Source organism: Schistocerca piceifrons, chromosome 1 (genome assembly GCF_021461385.2).
Source record: "Schistocerca piceifrons isolate TAMUIC-IGC-003096 chromosome 1, iqSchPice1.1, whole genome shotgun sequence".
Lineage (NCBI taxonomy): Eukaryota > Metazoa > Arthropoda > Insecta > Orthoptera > Acrididae > Schistocerca > Schistocerca piceifrons.
The window spans coordinates 733,600,248-733,609,468 of record NC_060138.1 but is presented as its reverse complement, the minus strand read 5'-3'; the positions used below and the strand labels follow the sequence as shown (position 1 = coordinate 733,609,468).

Below are 9,221 nucleotides of genomic sequence, written 5' to 3'. Positions count from 1 at the left end.
TAGCGGCACCGGTATCTACGTAGGCTTCTATCGGAATCTCATTTATCCTTGCTTTTATAATAGTTTGCAGTACATTTGTTTCTGTTGGATTACATTTATGATGTTCAGTTAACAAATCTTGTCGCATATTACTTCGCTCCTGGTACCTTAATAACTGTACATTATTTTGTGCATTATTTGTAGATGTGCCCCCTGTCTGTCCGTCGACATTCAATTAGGAGCTTACTGAGGTCTTTTGTCGTTTGACGACCTAGCCATGTTGTTGCTTCCGTCTGATGACATTTCCACTATTCGTACACTGCTGTTAGTATCTGTACACGGTTGTGGTGTGGCATTGGTGTTCTGCACAGAATTCTGATTGTGGTATTGAGATTGAGTGCTATTAACTGCCGGTGGTGGCGGCATTGAAGTTTGCATCCACTGCACCGGGTAATTGTGGTTATTTGCACTGTTGTTTTGGTTTGGCCACTGACCTTCATTCATTTTTCGCTTGTTGTTCGGGTTATTGTTGTATGTGGGTTGACCTCTCTCTTCCCACCTCCTTTTCTTATTATATGGCGTTTGTCCATTTCCAAACTTCCTGTTTTGTTCGGTATATTGGTCTGGTTTTCCGTTACCATTATTTCCAAAATTGGAATTGTTGTTGTTATTACGATTTACAAACTTACGGGGTGAAGAATTTCCATTCTCACGGTCCCTATTTTCCTCCTGTGAAACATCAGTTTCATCCAGCACAGACAGGTATCGTTCCAAGTCATCTTCTGGTACATTTATCAACTTGTCACGAATATAGCTGGGTAATCGTAATTTTAATATTCGTATAACATCCCGTGTCGATATTGGTTCATCCAATATCGGGTTTTATTAAGGTATTTCTCAAAATACTTGCGAAGTGTGCCTTGTTTCTGGTTATAGATTTGTGGGCTACACACTTCAGTTCTCAATCTTTCCTGAATTTCTTTCGACCAGTATCGTTCCAAAAAATGTTTCTCAAACTGCGGTACACTGTGGGAATTATCTATTACTTCATTTGTCCATAGAGCAGCGTCACCTTGAATGTGTGCGATTATGAATTGTATTTTCTGGTGTTCATTCCAGGCAGTCGGCAACACATTACGGAATCCTTTGATAAAAATTACTGGATGTATGGTTTTCTTTTCTGCGTTAAACACCTGGAATTTTCTATGTTTGATTAAGCTTTCATCTATGTTGTTTACGGAATAAGAAGAAACTGCCCCCATCTGATTATGAGTCGGCAAGCTTCCCTGTCCATGTTCATTCTCTCTGACCGAATTATTGGTTTATTGGTACGGACTGTACATACTACGTTCTTAACCGCACAGGTAAAACCGTGCAATAGTCGTTGCGTTCACTCGCTTTCGGTTGCGCACACTAAAGTTTACATACTCTTAGAAATAATCCATGCTACCACAGCGGTATTTGCAATTTATATTTCGCTTCGCGTTTTTCATCTGCGAGTGGTAGCGTTTCGATAGTAATTTGTGTGCCTACCGCTGCTCCGCTAATAACTTGGTGCATTGCAGCCTGTACCTTGCTTTCTACTTGTTCGGAGATCTGGTTTTCCTTTTCGTTTAACCAGTCTTGGAACTCCTTTTCGACATTTTTTGCTTGTTCGTTTAAATGTTGTTCTATTTCCTCTTTCTGGGCTACTTCTAAATTATCCATGCGATTAGATAGTTGCTCCACGTCTTCCTTAATGACTGTCGGCGCAGTTTTCAGCATTTGCACATCTTGTGCTAAGTTGCTGACAATCTTCGGGCTTTTTTCATTTCGGTCATTCTAATTGTATCTTTTCAAATTGGTTATTCAAACTACTAATACTCTCCATTAAGATTTGATCTCTTTTTCTCAATTCCTGTTCCCTTAATCTACTCTTTCTTCTAATTTCCTAAGCAATTCAGCAAATGGATCTGGTATTGGTGAACATACCGGTGTGGTAGTTATCCTACTCCTTGAAACATTAACACCATCCCTGCTGGTAGCTGCTACTGGTTCCAAAATTTCAGTATGCTGGCTACTTACTGGCATTTCACTGGAAATTATAGTGTATATGTTCTCTACTCGTTGCTCACTATTAATGTCTAAGATTTCGTTACCCCTGTCCATTTCAGGCAATAACTGAACATTATCTAAAACACTCGTCCCAACACCTGGTTGCAATTCCAAAACTCGTCCAACTTTCCCCATAATGATAATATATTCACTTATCTAACCAATAAACCTATACTAAACTATAAATGCGGACTATGTTCAAAAATACTAATTATCACTTGGTTACTATGGATGTTACGAGCAGAGAATATATTCTATCTCACTAAACACCATGTACTATCTATGGTACTGCATTTTGATGATAGTTGCCTATGTAGCAAGATATGATGCCTATTGGTCATTTACCTTAAGGTTTTCTCCTCTTATTGCTATCTGCATCGTCTCAGGCTATAGTCAGTTCTTCTCTGCTGCTCTCGCTCAGGATGTTTATACATGAAATGACATTTATTTTCTATTACAACACAATAAAAGTTAATCAATACCTATATACATATATACAGAAATATTAATATTTCCTCTTCTCGCGCCCAACGTTCCGTGGCGACACTTATTTGTAATGCCCCTTTCTGCTATAAGTTATATGAGGATTCTATTAAGTTCGTGAAGTTAAATTTCGTAAAGCTATCTTTCATAAAACCTTGTAAGAAACAATTACAGATAAGCAATAATATATTTGCAGATTGCCAAGTTAAACTTTAAATTCTGATTGAAAACGAGCGCCAGGCTCCCTACAAATAATATCACGTGCGTTAGCGTACTAAAATTTATGCAAAGAGGCACCTGACCTATAGTAAATTGTGTCACCGTAAATAGTTACTTTATGATAAAATAAATCTTGTGATTTAATGCTAATTAATTTTGATAGTATTTTTAAATAAGTTCTTCTCCTCCGGCTTCGTCGTATTTCCTGTGGAAATAAAAAGTTTAAATGCGCCGCGTAATGGCGGCCAACTTTCTCAGTCAAAGATGATCGCAGCTAGCTCCGCAGCAGCTGCAAAAAAATGCTCTTGCGTTGTAAAAAATGTGGCGTGGGTTCCTTAAATGATTACTCTGCACTCAAGATTAGCTTATTATATTTTCGTAACTCTTCTACACATCAATTATATTCTAGTAATTAAACGAGAACAAGACAAAAGCTATCGCAATACAATCGTACCTTCTGCACTCAAACAATAGCTAAGACACAAGAAAACATCAGAACACTGCTAAGTTCATTGTCTTCCAGTCCTTTTATAATAAAACAAAGATTATAGTCTTCAGTTCTTTAGTTTACACATATGATCTTATATCACGGAGAATCATGTCTTTTTTCTATTATGAGAATCGTTTAATTGTCTTTAAAGTTATTTCGTCACTTGGTCCGTATCACAATTAGGCATTAAAGTTCACACAAAATTACGCATGTGTAGTTATTTTGTCGTTATTTATATTGTTCATGTCAAATATATGGAAAGGGTCACTATACAGTATTAACAGATTTAACAACTACGCCAAACACTTTCTGTCTTATATTGGTGTTGCCACCGCAGCGCCTTGTTCTGCCTGTTTACATATCTCTGTATTTGAATAAGCATGCCTATACCAGTTTCTTCGGTGCTTCAGTATACAGTGTGAATCACCTAACATTACCGCTGGATATATTTCGTAAACCACATCAAGTACTGACGAATCGATTCCACAGACCGAACGTGAGGAGAGTGCTGGTGTAATTGGTTAATACAAACCATAAAAAAATGCACGGAAGTATGTTTTTTAACACAAACCTACGTTTTTTAAATGGAATCCGATTAGTTTTGTTAGCACATCTGAACATATAAACAAATACGTAATCAGTGCTGTTTGTTGCATTGTAAAATGTTAATTATATCCGGAGATATTGTAACCTAAAGTTGACGCTTGAGTACCACTCATCCGCTGTTCGATCGTGTGTATCGGAGAGCACCGAATTACGTAGGGATCCAAAGGGAACGGTGATGGACCTTAGGTACAGAATTGACTGGAACAGCACATTACGTCCACATGCTAACACCTTTTTATTGGTCTTTTTCACTGACGCACATGCACATTACCGTGAGGGGTGAGGTACACGCACACACGTGGTTTCCGTTTTCAATTACGGAGTGGAATAGAGTGTGACCCGACATGTCAGGCCAATAGATGTTCAATGTGGTGGCCATCATTTGCTGCACACAATTGCAATCTCTGGCGTAATGAATGTCGTACACGCCGCAGTACATCTGGTCTAATGTCGCCGCAGGCTGCCACAATACGTTGTTTCATATCCTCTGGGGTTGCAGGCACATCACGGTACACATTCTCGTTTAACGTACCCCACAGAAAGAAGTCCAGAGGTGTAAGATCAGGAGAACGGGCTGGCCAATTTATGCGTCCTCCACGTCCTATGAAACGCCCGTCGAACATCATATCGAGGGTCAGCCTAGTGTTAATTGCGGAATGTGCAGGTGCATCATCATGCTGATACCGCATACGTCGACGCGTTTCCAGTGGGACATTTTCGAGCAACGTTGGCAGATCATTCTGTAGAAACGCGATGTATGTTGCAGCTGTTTGGGCCCCTGCAATGAAGTGAGGACCAATGAGGTGGTCGCCAACTATTCCGCACCATACATTTACAGTCCACGGTCGCTGTCGCTCTACCTGTCTGAGCCAGCGAGGATTGTCCACGGACCAGTAATGCATGTTCCGTAGATTCACTGCCCCGTGGTTTGTGAAACCCGCTTCATCGGTAAACAGGTAGAACTACAACGCATTCTCTGTTAATGCCCATTGACAGAATTGCACTCGATGATTAAAGTCATCACCATGTAATTTCTGATGTAGCGACACATGAAACGGGTGAAAGCGGTGACGATGAGGTATGCGCATGACACTACTTTGACTCAGTCCACCGGCCCTCGCAATGTCCCGTGTACTCATGTGTGGATTCATGGCAACAGCAGCTAACACACCAACTGCACCCGCTTCTCCTGTGATGGCCTGTTACGGACCCGTTTGCGTGCTACGACCATACCTGTTGCATACAGTTGGCGCTAGATGTTTTGCAATTTGCGGCAAGTTGGATGCTCTCTGTCCGGGTACCGTTCTGCATACACCCTGCAAGCTTCAGCTGCATTTCGTCGACACACGCCATAGATGAGTATCATCTCCGCCTTTTCAGAGTTCGAATACACCATGGTCACAGTTCCTACAACACTACACTATCACAGACGTCTGGTAACACGGTGTACTACAGTTGGTCTGCGTGCAGAGACGAATGCAGAATAACAATAGCAGCAAGCGCTACATGCGGACACTGCGACAGCTAGACCAAACCACAACAGAGCACTACAGCCACACTCGTAAACACGGTCGTCATCGTAAACATGTCCCTGCAGATGCTGCTCGCCGACCGTGGCCCGTGTTTGTTACAACACGCAACTGAACGTCGGAGGTTTCAAGCGTCATCTTTAGGTTACAATATCTCCGGATGTAATTAACATTTTACAATCCAACAAACGGCACTGATTACGTATTTGTTTATATGTTCAGATGTGCTAACAAAACTAACGTGGTTCCATTTAAAAAAACGTAGGTTTGTGTCAAAAAACATACTTCCGTGCACTTTTGTATGGTTTGTATTGAACAATTACACTAGCCCCTCTCCTCACGTTCGGTCTGTGGAATCGGTTCGTCAGTATTTGATGTGGTTTACGAAATACATCCAGCGGTAACGTTGGGTGACTCACCCTGTAGATTTAGCATTACAAACCTCGCTAGTAATACTATATATCCCTGATGACTTAAAGTTATCCTGTATAAACGGCTCTCTATATCTGAAATTTTGGCCATTATTCTTTGGGATGTAAAACATCATGCCAACGGCCTTGCCCCAGTGGTAACACCGGTTCCTGTCAGATCACCAAAGTTAAGCGCTGTCGGGCTGGGCTAGCACTTGAATGGGTGACCGGTCGGTCTGCCGAGCGCTGTTGGCCAGTGGGGTGCACTCAGCCCTTGTGAGGCAAACTGAGGAGCTACTTGATTGAGAAGTAGCGGCTCCGGTCTCGGAAACTGACATACGGCCGGGAGAGCGGTGTGCTGACCACATGCCCCTCCATATCCGCATCCAGAGCGGTGTGCTGACCACATGCCCCTCCATATCCGCATCCAGTGACACCTGTGGGCTGAGGATGACACGGCGGTCAGTCAGTACCTTTGGAACTTCAGGGACCGTGCGGGAGAAGAGATGTAAAAAATTGGAGTTAGATCTTTAGAAATCAAACATTTGCCTATCATGTTAGAAAAATTACCATAGAAAGGTATCCTATGGAATTTATTATCAGCAAGTGATCTATTACATGGTGGGGAAGGAGGATCAAAGCTCCTGATGTCAGTGAATATTACGATCAGTGAATATTACGATTCACTTTCAACTTCTGTAATTTATTTTTGTTAATATTACAGGCAAAATAAGCATCATAACCATTTGAATATGCTATGAGCTGTTTTTTTTTTGTCAGCAATACAGATGATGATTCCGTTCCGGTGAAATTTGTCATAGAAGAGCATAAAGCATTTCTGACTCAATTTTCCGGCATACTTACACACTTATGTTACTGTTTCCGTTCCCTCGAATGCCACAACTTCTCGATCACTGAAAACAAATCGAGACTTTAAATTCGTTTCATATATCATACCTGATTCACTGTTTGCTGTGTTGCATTACAATTAATTTTTAATGGTAATTCGTTTCGGTTTCAGGAACAAAAGCTCTCGATTACTTGGCCATTGTAACTTTCTCAGATAGCCACATTACCGTTAAAACTAGTCTCATATCTGGCTACGTCATTACGACACGCTATTCTTAAAATTAACATGTATTTCCTTTGATCCAAGGTGGTGTAGGAGTAAAACGTAAGACTCGTTATAAGTAGGGAACTGGCTCAACTCCCTATTTGCCTACTGGGATTTAATTTTGTGTGATTGCCCTAAACTGCTTTAATTAATGTTGAGATGGATCCTTTGATAAGGCACTGCCGATTTCTTTCCCCATTCCGAGCTTGTATTCCATCTCTAACGACCTCATCGCTAACGGGTCGTTCAATCATGTTCTTCCTTCCTTTAAGTTTCTTGCAAACAACTCATTGTCATCTTTCCACTTTACTTCCAAACTCACTAATATGTCCTACCTCAGCCTCTGACTCTCTCTCTGTCTTTCTCTTCTGACACTCAATTTACAACAGCATTTATACGTCTAACAGTCCGTGCAAAAACGTGGAGAACGTTAAGTTTTTATCCTCCTTTTACACAGTTCCTGCCGAAAGATCCTAGTAGATATGCCTACGAAACATCTTGTAAAGACGGTCATAATACCATATTTCCATCGTGTTTTGAAGTCTGCATATCGTGTTGATACAGTTTCTCATGTCATCGATGCAATGTTTCCCGTTGCTTTTCGCGTCTTCGTGACGTTACTCCTTTTCTTTCTGCAAGAACAAGCGAGTGACTCTAATCGCTGAACTTATTCACTCTCTTCTCGCTTACAAAGGGGTGTTCCAGCAGCTCAGACATGTGGATTAGTACCAAACGACGATGATCGCCAGAGCTCTATACCGTATTGCACAATAGTTTGCAACTGTATGTGAGAGAAATTGATAGTTTGGTGTTAATTCATACTAAATGTATTACTCACTGAAGTCGGTTACTATGCAAGTGAACACATATGAAAAGGACTTGTATAAGTAAGGTAAAGTTAATCTCAAGTTCACGTCCGAAATTCACTAACGGAAAAAATGCAACACCAAAAAATATTAATATTGAACAATGAAATAATGGGACTGCGTTTGTGTAGGAAAAATATTTAAGTGATTAACACTGTAAGATCACAGGTTAATGTAACCACGTGATAAGCCATTACAAATGTGAAATTCGTACATTAATAACCTGTGTAACCATCAGAACGTAGAATGCAAACATGAAAACGTGATTGCATTGTAGAGGTGGAGGACGTCAGTTTATGGGATGGAGTTCCGTGCCTGTTGCACTTGGTTGGTCGGTACAGGGACGGTTAGTGCTGGTTGTGGATGACACTGGAGTTCTCGGCCAATGGTGTTCCATATGTGCTCGATTGCAGAGACGTTTGGTGAACGAGCAGGTCAAGAGAAGATGTAGATGCTCTGTACAGAGTGCTGGGCTACAACAGCGGTATGTGGGCGAGCGTTAAACTGTTGGCAAACACCCCCTGGAGTGCTGTTAATGAATGGCAGCACAACTGGTCGAATCATCAGACTGACGTACAATTTGCAGTTAGGGTGCGTGAGATGAAGAGGAGAGTACTCCTGCTGTCATACGAAACCGTACCCCAAACCACAGCTCCTTGTAAGTACAGTGTGTCTAGGACGTAGATGTTGGGTGCATGTCCTCAACCGGCCTCCTTCTCTACAGCAAAAGGCCATCCCTGGCACCGAGGTAGAAGCAGCTTTCATCAGAAAACGCAACAGAACCTCCACCCTGCCCTCCAGTGAGCTTGACGCCACCGATGTCGCAAATGGCAGTGGTTTGGGATCCGTGGAATGCACGCTACAGAGCGTCTGAATCGCAGCTCTCCTTGAAATAACCGATTTGTAACAGTTCGTTCTGCCTCTGTGGTGCCAACTGCTGCTCAAATTACTGTTGCTGCTGCAGATGCAGTGAAATGCATCAGAGCCATAGGCCGGTGTCAAGTGTCAAGTGGCCGTCAAGAGCACGGTCTTCTCCTGACCATACATTCTCTTCACCACCGCTTCCAGCAATCGTGTAAATGGCTACATTCCTGCCATGTATTTTTGCACTACCACACAAGGAACATCTACCCTTTAGAACCCTACTAAACGAACTGTTTCAAACTCAGTAGAGTGTTGGTAATGGCTTCTTTGTCGCCTTGAAGATATTCTTGACTAACATCAACTCACCACTTTCAATTCCCCGATACTCTTATGTGACTGGCGCGAAATTTGAATAGACACCATTTTTCCGATATAGAAACACGCCTACCAACTTCCGTTTATGTCGCAGAACTCCTTCTTGGCGGTGAAATTTTTTTTCGTCATTGTGACGCATTGCGGTAATGCACACATTTTACTGTTGTGTCTTCCGTTGACCTCGGAGCATTG

At 41.8% G+C, this 9,221-nt stretch overlaps 1 pseudogene; it reads left to right on the top strand.

Moving 5' to 3' along the window:
* The first annotated feature begins 5,947 nt into the window (after positions 1–5,947).
* LOC124721996 lies at positions 5,948–6,065 on the top strand (annotated as a pseudogene).
* Positions 6,066–9,221: the final 3,156 nt, after the last annotated feature.